This window comes from Solanum lycopersicum, chromosome 6 (assembly GCF_036512215.1).
Source record: "Solanum lycopersicum chromosome 6, SLM_r2.1".
Taxonomy (NCBI): Eukaryota; Viridiplantae; Streptophyta; class Magnoliopsida; order Solanales; family Solanaceae; genus Solanum; species Solanum lycopersicum.
Genome location: NC_090805.1, coordinates 11,664,665 through 11,686,884, shown reverse-complemented (window position 1 = coordinate 11,686,884; position 22,220 = coordinate 11,664,665). Strand labels below are relative to the sequence as shown.

Sequence of the window (22,220 nt, the reverse complement as noted above, 5' to 3'; positions counted from 1 at the left end):
TTTGTAGGAAATATGGAAGGAAAATAGTATTTTTAGATAATGCTCAAGTTTATTACAGGCTACTTAAGGCCACTTGAGATGATTACAATCATCAACTGCTTCACTATTTATACTACTCAAAATAAAAAAACTGAAAGTCTTTCACAAATAACTAAATACATATATCACGGTTTGCTTGATAGATGTACTACAAACTTATAAATAGACTTTTTGATAAACTAAGAGAAATTTCGGAAGACTAAACATGATGCATTCATTACAACAAAAAGTTTCGTCAGTCAACAATTTAAATACCTTCCAAACATGAAATATCCCGCAAGAGTTTTTCAAGAAATATCAAAGCTTTCAAGATATTTCTTCAGAATTTACCTTAACCAAATAAATTGATTTGCATTTGTGATGTTGTCAAATACCCCTCCTCTGTGGTAGATTGCGCCACTATTTCTATCTTCTTTAAATTCCATGAAACACACCAGACCCAAGGAAAAAGCGTAGGCAGTAGTGCTCTTAATATCGTCAATATTTCCACCCCAATGACTATCTACAGTTCCAAGCAAAGCACTTTATTCCACTGGTATGAACCATATTCCAAATTACAGAGTTCCTTGTATGTATCTAAGTACTCTTTTTGCATAAGTGAAATGAATATCGCTGACAACTTGCGTTAATCTTGAAAGAAAACTAGCAGCATACATTCAAACAGGTCTTGAGCTTCCAAGACAACTTCCAATCAAACATCTAAAAAATGAAGCATCACACTATTTGGCTGCATCATTAAGAAGTGTTTACACATAAGTATAGTATCATATCATTATTTTGAGAATTAATTCTGTCGTACCAAGCCCTTGGATCCTGCTTCAACCAATATAGAGATTTTTGAAGGTTATACACCTTACCGTCACTTCTTTTTACTACAAAAAATTTGTGCTGAGATTATGCATATGGATAGAACATCTGGCATTTAGATAACAAACTTTCTTTCAATTTACTCTGTACTCCGTTTAACTCCAATAACTTTCTTAGTTTCAGGTATGTAAATGTAACGACCTGTTTAGTCGTTTTGAGCAGCAGATTTATTTCTTGAAAAACTGGCTAACTCGACGGACCCCACGACGAACCGTCATGGGCACGACGGACCGTCGTGGGGGTCTTGTTCCAAAACACTCAGAATTCTGAAATTTGAGTACTGAAATCGACTCTCTGAACTTCGTGACGGAATGGCAGGACGGACCGTCGTGGGCACGACGGACCGTCACACATCTTCCACAGAAATTTAGTCTCTAAACTCTGTGACGGACGTGCAGGACGGACCGTCACATTCGTGACAGACTGTCAAAGACTGCGTAATCCCATGCTGGGTCGGATTTCTGTTAAATGTTTTAAGGGGCGTTTTGGACTATTCCTGCTTATAATTATAAAGTTAATGGTTGAATATTAATAACCCAATTTCTTGAGGGTTAAAGGAGATAACCTTAAATTAATTATTGGGTTAATTCATCATCTTTTATACTTAATTATATGCTAATTAGGGTAAAAGAAAAAGGGTTTGAATAAGAAAAACAGAAAGAACAGAGAGAGGGAGAACGATTGATCGAGAGAGAGAGGAAAAACGAAGCTTTGAGGAATTTGCTTGCTTGATCACTAATCGTCAGTGGAGGTAGGTTATGGTTTTTATGTTTTTCGTAGTAAACTCATAATAGCGAATAATATGTCTTGGGTAGTGTTGTAAACCCTTCGATATGCTTAATTGTATGCTTGCATGAATGTGATTATATAAATGTGATGAATAAGCATGATGAGGCTATTGAATCTCTAATCCTAAATTTACCTTGTTATTGATGATGCCTAGGTATAAGAGAAGGCTTGATGAATTAAAGTAATGAGATTAATGATACCTTGGTATAAGAGAAGGCTTCATGAATTAATAGAATTAGATTAGTGGAGCGGGTGTAACGAACCGACACGTAGAATTAGGGGATCGGTTGTCACGAACCGACACATAGAATTAGTGGATCAGGTGTCACGAACCGACACGTAGAATTAGGGGATCGGGTGTGATGAACCGACACGTAGTATTAGGGGATCGGGTGTCACGAACCGACACGTAGTATTACGGGATCGGGTGTCACGAACCGACACGTAGTATTAGGGGATTGGAGTGTCACGTTCCGACACAGGAGAATAAAAGAGAATGAATCTTGAAATATGTTAATTACTCAACTTAACGAACCTAATTCCCAAATGAATATGGTATGGAGGCTTGCGTCCTCATTGATGTGCTTGGTGTTGTGACCAAGGGTTATGGTAAATGCCGCATGTTGAGGATTGTAGTTGATTTTATGATATTATTCGATATATACTGTTTTCTATTTTGAGTTGGCCGATGATATCTACTAAGTACTCGTGTTTTGTACTGACCCCTACTTGTATGTTTTCTTTTTGTTCATTGTAGAGTGCAGCAAACATACCGTCGTCTTCAACCCAACCGCAACTTTAGCAAGTCTTCATCACACCAGATTTCAGGGTGAGCTAAAGCTTCTAGCTTGGACTGGATCTTCTTCTTCATGTCTTGATGCCTTGAAGTTCAGGTATAGACTAGCTATTATTTATGTTTAGTTTCTTAGATACTCTTAGCTTTAGTAATTTGAGGATAGATGTTCTTCTGATGATGACTTTAAGATTTTGGGGATAATGATAAGTTTGAGTTTTATAAGTTGATTATTGATTCTGTTAATGAGTTTTAAGTCTTCCGCATTGTTTTTCTATTTATTATGTTTGAAATGTTGGGGTTTAGATTGGTTGCTTCGCTCACATAGGATGATTCGTTGGTCTAATCACAAAAGAACGAGTCTAGTAGAGTCTTAAGGAACGGTAGGGGGATGCCTTTACTTTTCTTTGAGAGGCTATAAGACTTTAGGAAAATTCCATTCTTTCTTTCTTTCTTTCATGCTATTACTTGGGTCCAATTGATATCTAGGTGATACAAATTGGTATCTGACCATCTTCACTCTATTTCGCAGATGGTTAGAACTAGAGCAACGACTGCACCAACACAAACACCGGCAAGACAAGAAGCGTCTGAGCCAGCCACTGGGGCTGTAGCTCGAAGAGGAGTAGTGGCAAGGGGCCGTGGAAGAGGTCGTGGGAGGATGTACTCTAGAGGAAGAGGACAAGCACCTAGCCCATCTGATACTAGGGTGGTGTCTCCTCCACCGACTGAGGAAGTGGTAAGAGAGGGTGAGGAAGGGGAGAATGAACAAGTACAGAATGAGGGATTGCTACCCCAACCTACCCCAGAGATGATCAATCAGGTTCTTTCTTATCATAGCGGGTTATCTGATCAGGGCCAGACACCTCCAGTGTTTTCTGCACTAGCACCTCAGGTTCCGGAGGCACACCATGCAGCTACAGTGGCTCCCCGCATGGATGCCTCATTGGAAATAGGCACGTTTCCTTGTCTGACTAGAGGGCCTATAATGACAAATAATCAGCATGAACTTTTCAGTAAGTTCTTGAAATTGAAACCTCCTGTCTTCAAGGGTGCTGAATCTGAGGATGCCTATGATTTTCTGGTTGACTGTTATGAGCTACTACACAAGATGGGTATAGTAGAACAGTTTAGTGTTGAGTTTGTGACTTATCAGTTTCAAGGGAACGCCAAAATGTGGTGGCGGTCACATGTTGAGTGTCAACCAAAAGAGGCACCGCCTATGACTTGGGCATCATTCTCTAGCTTGTTTATGGAGATGTATATCCCCTGGACTTTGAGGGATATGAAAAGAGATGAGTTCTTGAGCCTAGAGCAAGGTAGCATGTCGGTTTCAGTGTATGAGGCTAAGTTTCATGCATTATCCAGGTATGCCACCAAACTTTGTTTCAGTCCACAAAAGTGGATTCGTCGTTTTGTGAAGGGGTTGAGGTCAGAATTGCGGATTTCAGCTTTACAGGTAGCGGCTACGGCAAAATCCTTTCATGAAGTAGTAGACTTCGTGATAGAGGTGGAAGGAGTGAAGCCAGATGACTTCACCATGGCATCGGCATCAAAAAGGTTTCAAAAGGGAGGTGAGTTTAATGGTTCTTACTCTAGAGGACAGGGTTCAGGAGGTTACTCAGTCCGACCAATTCAGTCTTCACTACAGACTGTAGTTGGGGGTCCACCTCAGACTGGTCAACACTTCTCTGAGAGACCTATGCTTGACTCCAGAGAGTGTTATTGATGTGGGGAGACTGGACATATTAGGAGGAATTGTCCAAAACAGAGTTATAGACCCCCAATAGCTAGAGGTAGAGGTGGTCATGGTAGAGGTTGTTATTCTGGAGGACGTGGTGGCCGAGGTAATGGTGGTCACTAACACGTCCGGGGTGACGGACAAATGGGAACTACCGCGGAGCTACATGTTAGAGGCAACGGATAGACTGGTGATAGGGACCATTGTTACGCTTTCCCTGGGCGGTCGGAGGCGGAGACATCAAATGCTGGTATCACAGGTAATCTTTTGGTTTGTGATTGTATGGCTTGTGTATTATTTGACCCTAGCTCTACATTTTCATATGTATCTTCCGCATTTGCTAATGGTCTTAATTTACATTGTGAATTGCTTGACATGTCTATTCGTGTTTCTACTCCGGTGGGTGAGTCTGTGATAGTTGAAAAGGTGTATAGGTCTTGTCTTGTGACTTTTGTGGGGAGTAATACTCATGTAGACTTGGTTATCTTAGAAATGGTTGACTTCGATGTAATTCTGGGTATGACTTGGCTCTCTCCAAATTTTGCAATCTTGGATTGTAATGCTAAAACTGTGACGTTAGCCAAGCCTGGGACAGATCCGTTAGTGTGGGAGGGTGACTACACTTCCAATCCGGTTCATATCGTCTCCTTTCTTCATGCTAACAGAATGGTTAGTAAGGGTTGTTTAGCTTTCTTGGCACACCTCCGGGATGATACTACCAAAGTACCTTCAATTGAGTCGGTTTTGATAGTCCGCGAGTTTTTAGATGTGTTTCCTGCAGACCTTCCTGGTATGCCACCGGATAGAGATATTGACTTCTGCATCGATCTTGAACCGGGTACTCGCCCCATTTCTATACCCCCTTATAGAATGGCTCCCGCTGAGTTAAGGGAGTTAAAGGCCCAACTTCAAGAGTTGTTGAGCAAAGGTTTCATTAGACCAAGTGCATCCCCTTGGGGTGCTCCTGCTTTGTTTGTGAAGAAGAAGGAGTGAAGCTTTCGGATGTGCATAGACTACAGACAACTAAATAAGGTAACGGTTAAGAACAAGTATTCTTTTCCTCGCATTGATGATTTGTTCGATCAGTTACAAGGTGCTTGTACCTTCTCAAAAATTGACTTGAGATCTGGTTATCATCAATTGAAAATACGGGCAGCAGATGTGCCCAAGACTGCTTTTCGGACCAGGTATGGGCATTATGAGTTCTTAGTAATGTCTTTTGGGCTTACGAATGCCCCTGCTGCCTTCATGAGCTTGATGAATGGGATTTTTAAGCCATATCTGGATCTCTTTGTGATCGTATTTATTAATAATATATTGGTATACTCAAAGAACAAGAAGGAACATGAGGAGCACTTGAGAATTGTATTGGAAATGTTGAGGGAGAGAAAGCTTTATGCCAAATTCTCTAAGTGTGAGTTTTTGCTAGATTGAGTGTCCTTCTTGGGGAACGTAGTTTCTAAGGATGGAGTGATGGTGGATCCTTCTAAGATTGAGACAGTTAAGAATTGGGTAAGACATACTAATATGTCAGAAATAAGGAGCTTTGCTGGTTTAGGTAGCTATTACCGTCGATTTGTCAAGGGATTCTCTTCCATTTCTTCCCAATTGACGAACTTGACTAAACAGAATGTTCCATTTGTATGGTCGGACGAGTGTGAAGAAAGCTTTCAGAAGCTCAAGACTTTATTGACTACCGCACCAATCCTTACCTTGCCAGTGGAAGGTAAGAATTTCATTGTCTATTGTAATGCATCCTATTCGGGCTTGGGTGCAGTACTAATGCAAGAGAAGAATGTTATTGCTTATGCTTCAAGGCAATTAAAAGTGCACGAACATAATTATCCGACCCATGATTTGGAATTGGCTGCGGTAGTGTTTGCCTTAAAGCAATGGAGATACTATCTATATGGAGTTAAGTGTGAAGTATACACAGATCATCGTAGCCTACATTATGTCTTTACTCAGAGGAATTTGAACTTGAGACAGAGGAGGTGGATGGAACTACTGAAGGATTATGATATTACCATCTTGTATCATCTAGGAAAGGCTAATGTTGTGGCACTCCTTAAGTAGAAAGGCAGGGAGCATGCGAAGTCTAGCTCACTTACAAGTTTCTAGACGCCCATTGACTAGAGAGGTTCAAACTCTGGCTAACGACTTTATATGAGGTTAGAAGTAAATGAGAAGGGAGGATTTTTGGCAAGTGTGAAGGCGATATCTTCTTTTCTTGACAAGATCAAGGGAAAACAGTTTGATGATGAGAAACTAAGCCGAATTCGGGATATGGTGTTGCAAGGAGAGGCTAAAGAAGCAATAATGGACGAGGAAGGTGTTTTGAGGATTAAGGGAAGGGTATGTGTGTCCCGTGTTTATGATTTGATCCACACTATTCTTACAGAGGCTCATAGTTCCGGATATTCTATACATCCTGGTGCAACCAAGATGTACCATGACCTAAAGCAACACTTTTGGTGGAGTAGAATGAAGCGCGACATTGTTGATTTTGTTGCCAAATGTCCAAGTTGGCAGCAAGTAAAGTATGAACACCAGAGGCCTGGAGGGACACTTCAAAGAATGCCCATTCCTGAATGGAAGTGGGAGAGAATTGCAATGGACTTCGTGGTTGGTCTTCCAAAGACAATGGGTAAGTATGACTCCATTTGGGTAATCGTTGACCGATTAACTAAGTCCACTCACTTCATTCCGGTCAAGGTGACCTACAATGCAGAGAAGTTAGCCAGACTCTACATCTCAGAAATTGTTCGATTGCATGGAGTTCCACTTTCCATCATATCAGATAAAGGTACGCAGTTTACTTCTAAGTTTTGGAGAACATTGCATGCTGAATTAGGTACTAGGTTAGACCTTAGTACTGCATTTCACCCTCTGACCGATGGTCAGTCTGAGCGAACAATTCAAGTGTTGGAGGATATGCTTCGTGCATGTGTGATAGAATTTGGGGGTCATTGGGATAACATCTTACCCTTAGCAGAGTTCTCATACAACAATAGCTATCACTCAAGTATTGATATGGCTCCATTTGAGGCATTGTATGGGAGAAGATGTAGGTCTCCCATTGGTTGGTTTGATGCATTTGAGGTTAGACCTTGGGGTACTGATCTTTTGAGGGATTCATTAGAGAAGGTGAAATCTATTCAAGAAAAGCTTTTAGCGGCTCAAAGCAGGCAAAAGGAATATGCAGATTGAAAGGTTAGAGACTTGGAGTTCATGGAGGGTGAGCAAGTTTTGCTGAAGGTTTCGCCCATGAAAGGGGTGATGGGGTTTCGAAAAAGAGGTAAGCTAAGACCAAGGTATATTGGACCATTTGAAGTACTTAAGCGTGTACGGGAGGTGGCTTATGAATTAGCCTTGCCCCCAGGACTGTCAGGAATGCATCCGATATTTCATGTGTCTATGTTTAAAAGATACCATGGGGATGGAAACTACATCATTCGTTGGGATTCGGTTCTTCTCGATGAGAATTAGACTTATTAGGAGGAGTTGTTGCCATTCTAGATGGAGAAATTCGCAAGTTGAGATCAAGGGAGATTGCATCCATCAAAGTTCAATGGAAGAATCGACCAGTTGAAGAGTCCACTTGGGATAAGGAGGCTGATATGCGAGAAAGATACCCACACCTGTTTACAGATTCAGATACTCCCTTTCGCCCTTGTTTTTTTCTTCTTGTGATCGTTCAGGGACGAACGATGGGTAAATTGGTATCTATTGTAACGACCTGTTTAGTCGTTTTGAGCAGCAGATTTATTTCTGGAAAAACAGGCTAAGTCGACGGACCCCACGACGAACCGTCATGGGCACGACGAACCGTCGTGGGGGTCTCATTCCAAAACACTCAGAATTCTGAAATTTGAGTACTGAAATCGACTCTCTAAACTTCATAACGGAATGGCAGGACGGACTGTCATTGGCACGACGGACCGTCACACATCTTCCACAGAAATTTAGTCTCTGAACTCTGTGACAGATGTGCAGGACGGACCGTCACAGTCGTGACGGACCGTCACAGACTACGCAATCCCAAGCTGGGTCGGATTTTTGTTAAATGTTTTAAGGGGCGTTTTGGACTATTCCTGCTTATAATTATAAAGTTAATGGTTGAATATTAATAACCCAATTTCTTGAGGGTTAAAAAACATAACCTTAAATTAATTACTGGGTTAATTCATCATCTTTTATACTTAATTATATGCTAGTTAGGGTAAAAGAAAAAGGGTTTGAATAAGAAAAACAGAAAGAACAGAGAGAGGGAGAACAATTGATCGAGAGAGAGAAAAAATGAGGCTTTGGGGAATTTTCTTGCTTGATCACTAATCTTCAGTGGAGGTAGGTTATGGTTTTTATGCTATTCGTAGTAAACTCTTAATAGTGAATGATATGTCTTGGGTGGTGTTGTAAACCCTTCTACATGCTTAATTGTATGCTTGCATGAATGTGATTATATAAATGTGATGAATAATTATGATGAGGCTATTGAATCTCTAATCCTAAATTTACCTTGTTATTGTTGATGCCTTTGTATAAGAGAAGGCTTAATGAACTAAAGTAATGAGATTGATGATGCCTTGGTATAAGAGAAGGCTTGATGTATTAATAGAATGAGATTAGTGGAGCGGGTGTCATGAACTGAAACTTGGAATTAGGGGATCGGGTGTCACGAACCGCCACATAGAATTAGGGGATTGGGTGTCACGAACCGACACGTAGAATTAGGGGATCGGGTGTCACGAACCGACATGTAGTATTAGGGGATCGGGTGTCATGAATCGACACGTATTATTAGGGGATCAGGTGTCAAAAACTGACACGTAGTATTAGGGGATCAAAGTGTCACGTTCCGACACAAGAGGAATAAAAGAGAATGAATCTTGAAATATGTTAATTACTCAACTTAATGAACCTAATTCCCAAATGAGTGTGGTATGGAGGCTTGTGTCCTCATTGATGTTCTTGGTGTTGTGACCAAGGGTTATGGTAAATGCCGCATGTTGAGTATTGTAGTTGATTTTATGATATTATCCGATATATACTATTTTATATTTTGAGTTGGCCGATGATATCTACTCAGTACTCGTGTTTTGTACCGACCCCTACTTGTATGTTTTCTTTTTGTTCATTGTGGAGTGCAGCAAATGTACCGTCATCTTCATCCCAACCGCAACTCTAGCCAGTCTTCATCACACCAGATTTCAGGGTGAGCTAAAGCTTCTAGCTTGGACTGGTTCTTCTTCTTCATGTCTTGATGCCTTGAAGTTCTGGCATAGACTAGCTATTATTTATGTTTAGTTTCTTAGATACTCTTAGCTTTAGTAATTTGAGGATAGATGTTCTTGTGATGATGACTTCGAGATTTTGAGGATAATGATAAGTTTGAGTTTTAGAAGTTGATTATTGATTCTGTTAATGAGTTTTAAGTCTTCCTCATTGTTTGTCTATTTATTATGTTTGAAATGTTGGGTTTTAGATTGGTTGGTTCGCTCACATAGGAGGATAAATGTGGGTGCCACTCACGGCCCGTTTTGGGTCGTGACAACGAGTTTCCATGTCTCGTTTTTCTCAATCGTTGTTATTTCTCTCTCTTAAATTATTCATCGAACTACCATCATTGCTAAATTAGTTTCCATAAATTTCTAACAGAAAAATCATCATCATTCTACTTCCAAGACTTCATTTGAATCTTCTAAAGGTTGTTCAACATCCATCATTATAACTTGAGAGATATTCCTATCCTAATAAGAATCCTCATCCACCTTCACATCTTTACTTATGAAAACTTTCTCAGATTCAATATTATAAATCCTATAGCCCATATATATAGAGTTATAACAAACTATAATTCCTTTTTCAATTTTGGCCTAAAACTTTTTCAGATTCAAAGTTGGTACATATGTATAACAGAATGAACCAAAAACATTAAGATATATTATTGATGGTTTTATGGAATTCCTAGGTACAATTGATTTCATTTAATGCATGAACTGAGTTGGGAGTTTAATTTGCTAAATTAATCTATGCATTTATCACCTCTACACAAAAAGAATTTTGCAACTTTTATTCAAGAGCTCGGTTGCTTTTGTTCCTTACATGATAAAGTTTTAGTGTATGTGCAATAAACTATTCTTGGTGCACTAACAAAGAAACCCTGTGATTTTTGATGTTTGTCAATTTTGCTCTTATTTTTGTTGAATTTAGAACGAAATCACAAAAAATCACGGTTTTTGCAGATTTTATGTGATGATGTTCTATGTTACGAAGAAACAAGAGGAAATATTGACATGGCTTGTTCATCACAGATATGCTATAACTTCTACCTGCAGGGAATGAGAAGCAATCGATCTCTATTATGGAAATGCTTCCAAAGTATTTTTTGGTCGAGGCGATAAGCATATCGATTTACTTGCGAAATAGACTACAATCAAGGGTCATAGATTGAATGATAACTCTTGAATCTAATAAACCGTACATTCACTTCCATAAACTACAAAATCTTCGGGGTATGCTACATAAATGTAACACTTTGGAATTGTAAACGTCAATTGGAAATTGAAAAATTATAGAAAGTTGTTGGTGCACTTGTATGGACCTAAGAATATTTTACGGGTCGTATGAGCAAGTCATTATTACTTTCCTGGAGTTCAGGAAAATGTTAAATCTTTTATGGGATTCAATGAGCCAACATTATGGCTCGTGGATGGGTATATGGGTTGTGGATGAGGCTCTTAAATAGATATAAGACTTGACGAAATTTTTGGAATTTTAAGTTCTATTGACGGCTTGTCCGGGTCATACAAGGAACTACATATTGCATAATTCTATCCCTATACGGTCTTTAGAGAGTTAACTCTCCAATTATTTGATTACGACTTTCTAGTACGGTCCATCAAAGGATATATGGACAGTACATGGCAATCGTGGTTTGTAGGCCTTAGTATCCGGGCACTTGGAAGAGGGTAACTGTATAAGAAGAGTACGACTCATGGTTTGTAGCACATGTCATGGTTCTTGGTTTGTAGTTAAACTAAAGGACAAAGTCTCCATAAGGGGATACTATGAGTGGAAACTACTTCTGTAGATGGTAGTACGGATAGTAGAAGCCTCTTTGTGGACGGTCCTGTCAATTTAAGTGGGGTTAATTCACTCTTTTTTACGACCCTTATTAAGCCTTAACCCGATGTTTTACACCTATTAAGTTTCTTTTAAGTTTAGTTCATGCCTAACACTCTCATAATTAGTCCCAATACATAGAGCAAGGATCAATAATCGAAAGTTAGGGATTTCAAGAATCTACTTAAAGTTTTGTCAAGAACTTTGTTCTTGTAGGTAAGTAGGTCTATTATCGTGTTGGATTAAGTTGGTCCTCACACCCTACAACTAATTCAGTCAGTAAAGAGATAAATCTAGGGTTCTATCCAAAGTTTCATGATTTCTTAATATGGCTTGTGTTTCTTATTATGAGTACCGATTTCTTAACTATTGAGACTATAATACATTATACATATCTTGATTCTAGTTGTTAATGACGTTATTATCACATGAACCCTTGTTGATGAAACTTATGAAAGCATTTGTGCAATTATTTCCATACACCGATTTCCAAATATAATGTCTGTCCAATAAAATTTTAAGCGTCATTTCAGAAGAACACTTATAGTTCCAAATGTATTATTTTTGCATGGACAAAAGTATTTCTATTTTAAGAAAAGTATCTTTTATTTTTTAGAAGAATTGCCAGTCTAAAGATTACTATTCCTTTAAAGATGTCCTTTTTAAATACTATTGATGTCCTTTTTAAATACTAACTCAATCTAATGAGTGTTATAATATGAGCATTAATACATTTATTTTGGTAATAGTATTGAGTACCACTTTGTGTAAGAGCTAAAAGACAATTTAAACCCCGTAACCTTAGCACCAATGTCGATAGGATCTAGCTATAATTCGGGTGACTCACAATCTTCAAGAAGTTCTTTAGAGGGATTTTAATGTTAAGTTGCCTCCTATATCCTAGTAAGGTATAGAGTGCTTCTGACAACATGGTTAAGACGTTGTATCATTAAAAAATTTTTACTAATACTTGTCAGTTAGAAAAACGTCCCATGAATGTAAAATATTTTATTTAAGTTTTTGTATCATTGCATACCCATTTGTAAAGCTTTTAATAAATTCATTTAATATTTCATGCTTTACTTCAGCGAAATTATGTTAGTCTGTCATTTAGTTCACTTAATTTAGTTGGATACACTATATCTTTTGCTCAACAAAGATTTATCCACACTTTCTCAACTTGTGAGACATTGATTATAGGGTTTCTCGTTTTGAATCATTGTATTTTAAAAAAATTTAATTAGACTATGTGCATTATGTATACATCACTATATCACTTATATTATTATGAGAAACATTTGTAGCATCACTAAAAAAAATCACACAACCATCACCATAAATTCATAACTCAAACAAAAAATATTATGTTTACAATCTAAGCTAAAACATAAATATTCATTATAAAAGAAAAATCACTCAACCATCACCATAAATTCATATCTCAAACCAGAAACATTATGTATAGAGTCTAGCTACAACTTAAATATTTACTAGATTCCTTGATATAACAAGTATATATTTTTTAGACAAAAAGAACAATCAGTTTGAGGTAGTTCATTCAAATATAAATATTCAGGTAAACTTGATTTCCAATTTTGGATAGAGATCATTAGATACCATGAATATAAAAAAAAAGGGTACAGAAACGAAGAGAAATCAAGTGAGTTTTAAGCATCGGGTTTTATCTTCTTCACTTGCCGCAGTCGTGATATCTGGAAACATTGTTGCTGCCTTTCTTGATTTCTACATATATGAATACAAGTATATCTTTGAATTCATGAATACAAGTTGTTTTTTCATAAGTCCGTGCAGGAAAATTTCAATTGTTTGTACTCGAACTTGAATTTTTCTTTTAAAATTCAACTAAATTCACTTTAAATCTGCACAAAAATCTGTCTAATTTGAGAATACGATCTACTCGTGATATACCAATTTTATTTTAAAATATACCATCCACTCCATATTGATAAAACAAAAGAATAAAGTCCGTAGAGTTGATGAAAACATCATGAAAAGAAAGAGGAAAGGAGGATGAGGAAATAAGAGTTGGAGAATGATATGGGGGCTTCAACAAGACTGGTTATGAACTAATAACACAAATTTGCAAAAGAAATTCCTAAAACTCAATCCTTAATGAAGAAACTTCATATAATGGTGCTGACGAAAAAAAAACAAAAAAAGTTTGCTTAAATTGTAGAAAGAAATAGGAATTTTAGCACAACCTAGTTGAAGTGTTTGTTGTAAATTTAATACTTCAAAAGAATCATGCATCTTTTCACTATTGTGAGGTGAACATATCAAGGATGTTGGAAGAAAAAATGTGTAAGACAAAGATGTGGTATATTCTTTTATTTGTCGTGTCTGTTGGATTTGTTGTTAAAAATTTCAAGTAACATAAATGAATTGTCTATATTAAGAAAATCTTTATTTTCACATCCGAAAGAAATAACTACATCGATTCAACAACAACATACACAATATAATCCCACATTTAGGTTGTAGGGAGGAAAGAAATTAAATGGATATTCAAAATGATACAACATGTCATTTCTATTTTATAGAATGGAAAACTAAAAATCCTTCCAATGGAAAAAAAAATCAATTAGAAAGATTACCAAGAACTAACCAAGAAAATTATCGAATGGAAGATAGAGTGACGCCATTGTGATGATTTTCAGAAATTAGACGGCGAAAAGAGCCACTAATACCGTTAACAATAGTTACTCTAAAACAAGATAATCTTGAAGTTCCTATCACAATGTCACTCCATATTACCGACAACGCACAAATCAATATACCTCATGAACTTATAATAATTTTGTGACATCTTCGTCTTCTTATTCATCCAAACTCTTCACATCTTCCATTTTTTCTAATATTCTAAACATAAAACATTTGATAAATCTTTTTCTTGATTTTGTTACCCTATAAAAGTATTGTTAATGTCATGAATATTAGTTACCTAAAAATAATGAAAAGAAACATCTCGAATCTAGGAACAAATAAGTTTGAATATCTCCGGACAACTAAGAGTAAGAAAATGTGAACTCATAAAGAACTTTCATCTTTAAGAGATTTTTTTCCTTGTACTTGTGAATGAATGAAAAAATCCTCCCATCCTCTTTCAATAAGGTTACACGCACTATGATGATCAACTAGGGATAGATCCCCATATAGTTCCCTGATAAAACAAATTGAAGGTACACGAAAGATAATTATTACAATTTATTGACTGGCGGAGTAGTGGAGATTTCGGGATCTTCTGGAATGGTCGAATCCCCAACCTAGCTTGATTGGTCAGTACCTTATCTTAATTTCACATAAAGACATGCTCTTACCACTGTACCATTTTCTGAGTCATATCTAATATAATTTGTTAGCTATTCCAAGTGTCAATGTCCGATTTGTCTTTGTATCGAATCCAATTTTCATCCCATACAGAGAGTTCTCTCTCTTTTCTGATGCCTTCCTAAATCGTAACTTCTAAGGGGAAGGGTTTTTCATTTCTTTGTGGAAAGAAAGGGAAATTTTTTCAGACACTTAACCTTCAATGAACTACCTTTTTTACATTGTTCCTCCACCCTAACCTTTATATCTTCATAAAAAAATCTTTTTGATGAAGATATGTAGGTTAGAAAGGAGGACCAACTTGAAAATTGGGCTTGAAAGTGACACTTGGAATAGGTGTCATATAGATGTGACTTAGGAACTGGTAAATGGTAGTAGTTTATCAATCATAAGGTACCTATCACTCAAGCTTGGATTTGTCATGAGACCATTACAGTAAATAGGAATTTAGAAAAAAATGGACTGTGTTTTGTGATCAAGTTCTGTTTATAACAAAAGATATCAAAATCGAATCAAAATTTGAATGAAGTATCATCTAAAAAATCATGCTTCTAATTGTTTACAAGAAGGAAGTGAAGTGGAGCTTAGAGATAATTAGATTGTATGTCGAGATCACGTTTGACAGTTTACAAAAACTTAAAACCCTCTGTACGTTATTTGACTATTGAAGACCAAAATATCTTCTTTAAATAACATGAAACAATTATTTTTAAAAAAATCTTTTTCTTATGAGTTGAAGACGGGAGGGAGTCTGATTGTAACAAACTACTCTAGAAGAAAAAGTGAGCAAATACTGCACTTCCTAACTCAAACAATCACATCAGAATTAAAACAATGATTTTTTTGTTTACATATATATACGACAAGTTTGACACAAGACAAAACAGAATAAAAAATTCTTGAAATCAAAGGGACACAAAAAATTAGCCGTAGGACACTTGAAACATGTGATCTAATGTTATCTGTTTTAGTGCAAAGCAATGGATGAGGATAACTCTACTTGGTAATAAATACGAAAATATCAAACTATTTAGAGAATTGATAATAACTTGAGGACTATTCTCCATCAAAGAAGACATAATCACTATACACAAAAGTACCATTGCACGTAAGCCTCTATTGTTACTCCTCGATTCTCCAAATTTCATTTCAGCGCTAGAGAGAACATATATTTAAAATCATTTTATGTTGAACCAATCATACAGTAAGATTACAAATCCAAGCAATGGCCAAACAAACATTTCAACCAAAAAAAATCATAAAGCAATTATACAAGAAAGCATAGATATATACTTACTTGAGAGGATTTTCAATTACTTACTCCTTCCTCACATATTTAAGAGCAATGAGGTTTCGGACTTCCTATCACTATGCTGATGATTTACAAAACCTCGACCCCGATTAATTTTATGCAAGCTACTCAAATTTGGTGACAAAACCTTAACCCTATAATAAGTCAAGACCAAACTTCTAGCCTATGAAGAAATATTTTTAGAATCCAAAACATAATCGATACTTCGTTAGCTAATACATAGATCTTTCCATAATCTAAACAAATTTTTTCTAATATAAAAATTAGAGTCACACAAAAGAGTTAGATTCATACAAGTCAAAACCTAAATGTCTTTAATTTCCACCCCAACTCCAATTACTTAAAGGGTAACATTTTGTGATTCAAGATATCAAATTGTTATATATTGGAAGTATATAAATGTACTTGGCAAGATCAACAAGAAAATAAATCAAGCTCATCGCTGAAATTAATAAGATCAATGGAACTAATAATAAAATATCGGTGCATAAGTATTGATTTGGTATTCTGGATGAGAATAGGGGATTTGAGCAAATATTAATGGAGGAGTGCAAAATTGGTGTAAACAAGTCGGATAAGTAACACAGATGACTTAATATAAATATTTCAACATTCTATAGGAAAAATCATGCGCCCATTCGTCATCCATTTATGATAGTTAGCGATTAATATGTGAACGAAATTTATTTAAATAACCATAGATTCACAATTTGGATACCACATATTTGTTTTCTTCTTCCCTTTTCTAGCAAAGTTTTAAATTTAGTAACATGTTGAAGCAAATCTCAAATTTAGTTTACTAGCTTAGAGGCATATAGATGTTAATAATAATCATGTTGTTAGTTATATTATCTTTTCATTTAACTGAATAAGATTTGGTTGGTTAAGTATCATGTACATGAGAAAACAGTAATAGAGCACGCAATAAAAAAGGAAAGAAAAGTCTCCAGTTGAATTAGTTTCTCATTTTTCTGATATTGACCGATGGTTTAAGATGTGTCATATGATGAAAACTTTAAGTGAGTGACCTATTTTTCTTTGTCATCTTAGATTTTGTTTACATATCGAATAGATCTTACAATTAGATGTTGAAACCTGATCGCTAGATATGCAGTTTTGTGGAGAGTGATACTTGATGTTTTTATTTTGTGCAGAAATTCGTTGTCAATGATAGTAGCCAACATTTTGAGTGTCTACAAATCGAAGTGAGTATAGTAACTCAACGAAGGGGTGGGTTCATGTTCCAAGGGAGTTGTAGTGAAAACAATTGCTAGCTAGAATTCCGGTCGAAATAGTAATAGCTTAAGAAATTATCGAATAAAAAAACGTAAAGGCAAGTTGTGACCCCTAAGTGTAAAATATCGAAATTGATTTTTGTCACAAGTAGTAAAAACGAGTAAAATAAAAGGAAATCAAGTATGAGGGAAAGTTCGTGGGGTGTGACCGCATTATATGTTGACATAAACTAATGGGTACATGCTTGTGATAGGAAAATGAGGAAAACAATGGTAACTAGGATAAGATTTAGGTGAAGGAAATTCCCTCTCAGACAACTTACCGCATATCCAATGGGTTCCTCTTGGACACCCACACGTCCAATATTTCCATCCTATGCCATATCACATCCTCTCTTTCGATGAAAGGTTCTTGGATATGAATATAGAATCTCACCCTCTCTTGTTGAGCCTCTTGCCACATTACTCCTTAGGATATAAATCTAGAAGTCTTAGTTTAGCGTCCTCTCTCTCGAGCAAGCCAAAAACACATAGGTGATTTTGTATTTGCAACTACAAAAATCCATTAACTTAAACCATAACCACTAGGTGAAATCACCATTAAATCCTTATAATCCTATCAACAAGCAAGACCCAATAATAATATGAACACATATTTGCTAAATCACACCCCAAAAATAGATTTTTTAGCCAGACATCAAGCAATAATCAACTACCCAAAAAAATGATAAAGAAATCAAAAGGGTATAAGATGTTAACCCTTAATATGAGCAAAGGAAAAAGAATGCACAAAACCTATTCCCCATTTAAGGAATAAGAAACTTTTTCTTCAAACTCCCACAAAACTCTCCCGAAACTTAATATAAAATATAAAAATTGGAGTTCTAAAAGTGAAAAATATTATTATTGTCCGGAGCATTAAAAATAATAAAGAGTTTATCATGAATTCAAATTAAGTGATAACAAATCAGTATGGTGAATTTAATCCCAAGTCACCGAGTTATTCGGCAATATTCCATTCATCTAGTTAGTCATTATTTGTGCTTTTCCTTCATCATCCATGCATAATATAAAATTAGGCGGAATAAAGCAAAGCGCCAGCTGCTTCTTTTCATCGCTTTTTGAGTCGGCTTCCTTCAGGCTTCACTTGATGGAAAAAAGGGCGAAAAGTCCCTATTCGGCGATCGCCAAGCGTGCTTGGTGATGCTCATTCTTCAACTTTAGCTCTTTTTCATACTTATTATTCTGTTTTTCACTTAAGTGTCCATGCTTGCACTAAAACCCCAACTACTTAAAACTTGAGAATTTTCATCAGGTATTGAGAAAAAATAAGCTACTATGGACACTATTTACATTAAAATCAAGACTTAAATAAGTCCAATTCGTGTACTCGTCAACAGTCCCAACTTAAATTTGGCTTGTCCTAATGTTAAATTCAAGTTTACCAGTTCAAATAGGATGTCTCAAATAGTATTTCACAAGACTCAATTATGAATATACATAACAAGACATGAATTATTCATGCATAGTTCAATTATATACTCAAAGATTCAAGTTGTGAAACACCATTACAAAAGCTTTTGTAGCTCACAATACTTACTACTAATGCAAGTTCAAGATTAAACTAAAGTATCTAAATGCCCTCCCACGAAGAATGATTCAATTTTCACATGAAAAAATTAAACAATTTAAGATTAGGAATCAGATGCAACACTCACACTCACAAAGAGGGATACAATGCATGTTTTCACCCATAGGTATTCCCTTATTTTCCGGTTGACCTTCAAATAGGCTTACTCGAGATCAAAAAGGTCTTTCTAAGGCTTGTAATGGGGATGAGTCCAAAGGTATTGTCATTTAGGCTCAGTGACTTTTTTTTCCAATGAGATGTGATTTTGTCAAGACATCCCCTCCCTTCCTTCATCAATCCTTAGTCAAGTGCCTCTAAGTCATCTTTTAATTTTCTTCATGGATTAATTAGAAACCCAATTTGTTTTTGAGCTTTTATTCCACAACCTTCTATTTATTTTACTTTTTTTTATGGAGAGTTTCCAGTTCCTCGCAATACCATGGGTTTGCTAGACTTTCCTTGCACTTCTTGACTTCTCCTTTGCCTTCTTGCTACACTGCTAATGTAGGATTTTGGACTATGTTGTCTATTCACTTATAACACATCTTAAGAGGATTATAGGTGATGGATAATGTAAGGTCTAGGTTTCATCAAGTTTTGAAAAAAGAAGAGGTATATGTCATAGTTGGCTTACTTTCTTTAAAAGTTTCCTAAGATCATCTCAAGAGGACATATCTATAGATAAATCAAACTAACAGGGAAAATTCTATATTTATTCATGCAATATTCAAAGTAAGCTCATCACACAAGGGATTGAAACTTAAGTAAAAGAAGACTACACATTTTTGTTAGTGTGAAATGGTTATTACAACATAATCAATTCAATAATTGGCTAATCACAATGAGATGCAAAGAGTTCACACATTGTCGATGTAAATTCATTCGTTCTAGTTGTAGCCACAAATTCATGTGTGTTCAATTGAGATAACTTTACAAGTCATGGTATTTATCGATGCGACTTAAATTTTCACATGAACAGTCACATTCAAAACAAGAGGTGGCAAAATTTTCAAAACTGATTATTTTTTCGGGAAGGTCAAAATTATTTTTAAATTAGGACCCCAAAAGAAAGTCATGTGCTCAAACAATCACGAAAGCAGTAAAATTAAATTTTAAAACAGATAACCCAAATATTCACAAAACACATAATATTCATACTAAGCAAAACAAGAGTATTTGTCAAAACCGGACACAATGGTGGGCCTCACCCCACCGCAAAAGAACTGTGTTTCTACTAAAATGCAAAGAAATGTAGTTCATAATTTGAAAAAAATAAATAATCCAAAGAGGTGAGTAAAAAGAGGATCCTATTTATGCAGCTTCTTTATCTGACAGGGTACCAGCCCCAAGCATCAATTTTGCACAAAACAATGAATCCTGAAGTGCTCTCATCCTGAGCTTCATTTTTTTAGCTGCCTCAGCTTCAGCAGCGATGTTAGGTGCTACCATTCTTTCTATATAACGTGCTCCAAAAAATTTCATTTACTTCGTTGTATAATTTGCAATGACATGGAGGGATGGTGGGAGTAATAGGAATCCTTCTTTTAACTCTCTTCCTTGGTATATTTTGTTTTCTTGCCCACATGCAATTACCTTCCGTGGCGGATCATTTCTTCCTGCAAGTTTTGGTCTAGCCATTCCTTTAAGAGACTTTTAATACATAGTCAAAACAATATTTAAACAGAGCTAGGAAATGTCCGCGTCACCAAACTAGTTGGTGAGGTGCTTACCCAGGTTATGCGAACCTGTAGAATATGGTGTACAAATGGTATAAGGGCACTAACAAGAAGAGCAATTATGGACCCTTTAGGTGGATCGCAGAGTGAATTTTTGTGCTAAAACTTACAACGGAACGTTACCGACCAATCAGATACCCGCAATCTTCAGTAATTGGCAGAATGGGGATGTTAGGCGAACCTTCAAGATAATCAGTGAGTTGCGTTTATCCCGCCGAATTAGCTAAGTGTGTCTATTTTAAACCCATTTCTTTTCGTGTCACCCAGCAACAAAAATAATGCATTTTAAGCTCATATCACATCATCTCAATGAATATTTAGAAGGGTATCACTCTCTCCACAGCAATAGAATTTTACATAGCGTGAATAAGTAGAGATTTTATGCTACTGACCAGTCATGCAAATGAGTGTGAATTGCAATAAAGTAACAAAGGGGTTTTGTTACCAACCTTTTGATGCTTACTGAAATAGTACCGATATTCTAGGCGTCAATTCAATCAAAATTCGAGCACAAACCAATAGTTTAAATACTGCGAATATGCAAGAGCTATAGCTAATATAGTGAAAGTTGAGTTTGTGATAGGAAAGCAAAGTGTAAGAATAAGTGTTGAATAGGGCTTCTAAACCTGTTACATGTGACCGTCTACCTTCTAAACTTTTAGTGATGTTAATTGATCATGCTCAATGGATCGGCTAAGAGTTGATTATCTATTTCATCGCTAAATAGAAAAAAATTACAACTATAAAGTGATCATACAGGGGGTCTTTGTCGAGATCTCCCATTGATTTGGCAACGCGCCGAGAAAATTTTCATTCCAACGAGTTTTATAGACTCAATCTTTTGAGGGTATTGAGTCAAATGGAGTGAGCGGTCGAATACACTGAACCTGTCGATGTTCCTCTAAAACGCCTTGCTCCCGTCATTTTCCATTTTTTCATGCAATTTGTTCCTTGATCCTGCACAAGCAACACACACTTATTTTATCAAGGTAACAAAAATCAAGTAAAGGGTTTGGATTGCCTCCCAAAAACACCTTTATTAACGTCTTGGCATGACAGGGGTTGACCTTCAAACCTCATTCTTGGGGTTAGCCGTAGTATCACTATGCAAATATCAATGTTTCTCGGATTAAGATGAGCCATGATATAACCCATTTGGGTCTCTATCTTCTTGACTGAAGATGAATGAGAGATGACAACCTTTCTAAGGATGGATATATTTTCTATCATGTCTTTCAGCATATTGTTAGACCCCTCAACTTTGTTTAGGCTACTTGAGAGCATATCATCAGGCCTTCAACCTTCAAAATCCTTAGGATTTTGTCACTGATACGGGGGTACATATCTATGCTTCTTCCATCCTTCAAATTAGAATTCCGGTCCCTCCATTCATAATCTCGATCTTTCCATCCTTCTTCTTTATCCTAACCTTGGTTACCACCCTGCCTCGGTAGTTTGAACGATAACCACCGCCTTGGTTGCTAGAAAGTTGACCTCCTCACTATACAAACCTTCAAATTTCATCTCATCAGGATTCGTGTTCCCAACTAATACAACTTGACACCACGGGTTCCTGTCCCATAACATACTTAGAAAGAATATCAA

At 36.4% G+C, this 22,220-nt stretch overlaps 1 pseudogene; it reads left to right on the top strand.

The window, feature by feature from the left end:
- The first annotated feature begins 4,296 nt into the window (after positions 1–4,296).
- The window catches only part of LOC138349228 (uncharacterized), a 33,629-nt pseudogene continuing 15,705 nt past the window's right edge, over positions 4,297–22,220 (top strand).